We start from the raw sequence: 2,442 nt of genomic DNA, 5'->3' as shown, positions 1-2,442 counted from the left end.
ACCTCAGGAATTTTCATCTTTATTGTTAAGTATTGTGCAAATGCCTTAAACTGAGTTTAACTTAATAAGAAAAATAGTTTCATCCTATCAAGAAGAAAAATAATTCAACCCCAATGATAGTTGATTCATTTAAATAAGAATAATTTTCACTACAAGCTTAGAGAAAATAAAGTTTCATGTAAGGGTAAATGTTTCGAGTTCAGGCTAATATTAAAACTAAACGATCCTTTTGTAGTTCATGAGCATGGTGATTGGGTGTTCACATGCTTGTGTGAGATGTGCCACCCTCAGAACCTTGCTCCGACATCGGCACATTACCCATCTGACCTGAACTTGGCAAAATTAGAAAAATTAAAAAATTAAAAAATAAAAGAACTAACCAAGAGGCTTTACCCAACAAGACAAATGAAAGCACACAATGATAGTCACATTTCAGTGACAATCTCCGTATAAAATGATTTTGGTATTATTTTACCGATGATTCCTGGATTTTGTGTATCACCTTCGACGTACATAAATGTTTTAGAATGATACAAAATCATAAAGATTACCTATTCTCTACCTGTTGCTAAAGTAGAGAATTGTTATAATAGGGAATGAAATGTTTATCATTATTTGATAGAAGATTGTAGAGCTTTCAAAATCTCATAAACAACCAAAGAAAAATCATTCTCATTGAAATTTACCACATGCAACTCTTGCTGAGGTAAAGGTAGGTGTAGATAGATGATGAAAAGATAATGAGATAGATAGATAGATAGATGATAACAACACGGGTAGTTTAGTAGGCAGTTGAAAAGCTAGGTAGAGAGACAGATGGTTGAATACACACGTATCTAAGAGAAGAAGCAGCTGAAGTAATACACTCTGAGAACGTTTTAGAAACACATATACTCCCAAATACATAAGTAAGTCTGTAACGAACAAAAAGAGACAACTCAATGGTGGTGAAATGTCAATACTGAAAAGTGGAAATATTAGAATGAGTGTGTACGGGCTGAAGTTGGCTGCAAATCTCAAGAGGAATTACACAATATCATTTACAGTGACCTCGAGATTTTAGTTCTTCTAAAGATAACTATTCTCCAGTAATTATTCTATAGGAATGTGTGGGATATTTATTTCCCCTGGATGTGTCATTTCTTTTTCTCCAGACTATCAATACTTTCCGCAATCAAAGAACACTTTCTTATTAGTGAAATGATAGGTGTGATATTTTCTGATAAAATATCTATGTCTATAAAATGGCTAGAAAGTAATGCCCACCTTTCCTTTGGGACCATTACATAGATTGTCTGTAGCTTGCACGTAATCTCCAGGTTTCCTGAAATATTGATTGGAGTAATGGGTTTTTGTTGATGTGTCAGTTTTCCACAAGACAAATAAGAGGTCTCTGGAACCAAACTGAATGCGCTGTGGAAGCTACTAATGAGGGGGTCCTTATGACAAGGAGATAAAGTTAGAGGGGTCTGGAGGTCTTCCAAATCATACTACTAAATCATCGACTTTTGCAATCAGTTGGCATCTTCAAAACCATATCCTGGGAGGTTCCCTGGTTGCTCCCTTTTCCACTTTCAAGCTAAGTCCAACAATTCACATTCCTACTTTTCTCTTCCTCATCCTACCTTTACTCATAATTTCACATGTCGAGCCTGAGATTCCTGTTCTCCTCGTCCCCTCTTAAACAAAGGTACTTTATCTTCTCAAATATGCTATTTCAACTTATAATTTCTTAACCAGAATTCAATGGCTGTCTAACAAGACCATATGCCACTCTTGATAGAGATATTTTGGCCCTGAGTCAATAATTCCTCAGCCTGGAGTCGATAAAAACATTCCAGGCATTTGGTCCTTCTATTTTCTGTCCCACAAGGGAACAGAAAGCAGTAAAACACATTGTTATTTAGAGATATTTCTCTGTACTGACTTGTGAAATGATGTTTTTACCCTTTTCTCCATATTTATTATCTGTCTAGACACTAAGAATATAGATATCTTTTATTCCCAGAAGTTGTCTGCTGAATATCAACTGAAGATTGTGTGTGTGTGTGTGTGTGTGTGTGTGTGTGTGTGTGTGATGTGGCTGTGGGTGTGTGGTATACATGTATATGCACTTATATATGTGCATACATGCACACATATATGTGTGTGTGGAGAGAGTTAAGGAGCAGCAGGGTAAATTATTCTTGTAATTGTAAATCCTAACACTTGATCCTGAGCTCAGCCTCTAGCCACTACTAAATTTCAGATCACATTAATAACATTGCTTTTCAATGCTTCCTTCTTAATCTCTCTTAATATCCCAGGAATAGACTTGTTAAATATTAAAAGGTTAAATTTCTCTACTGGGGGCAAGACAGAAGCCAGAGGAGAGAAATTCTGAGCGTAATAGTAAAGTCAAAGTTAATGATTCTCTGATTTCACAAAGGTTAAAACCCACAT

At 35.6% G+C, this 2,442-nt stretch overlaps 1 non-coding gene across 1 annotated transcript; it reads left to right on the top strand.

Moving 5' to 3' along the window:
• Positions 1-223: 223 nt before the first annotated feature.
• LOC135276505 (small nucleolar RNA U13) lies at positions 224-328 on the top strand. Its single transcript, XR_010344029.1, has one exon. It is a non-coding gene; the product is annotated as a small nucleolar RNA U13 (small nucleolar RNA).
• The last annotated feature ends 2,114 nt before the right edge of the window (positions 329-2,442 follow it).

This window comes from Aotus nancymaae, unplaced genomic scaffold (genome assembly GCF_030222135.1).
Source record: "Aotus nancymaae isolate 86718 unplaced genomic scaffold, 86718_ANA_hifiasm-v0.15.2.pri h1tg000001l, whole genome shotgun sequence".
In the NCBI taxonomy this organism is placed as follows: domain Eukaryota; kingdom Metazoa; phylum Chordata; class Mammalia; order Primates; family Aotidae; genus Aotus; species Aotus nancymaae.
The sequence above is the reverse complement of the archived record's forward strand: the minus strand, read 5'-3'. Positions and strand labels throughout refer to the sequence as shown.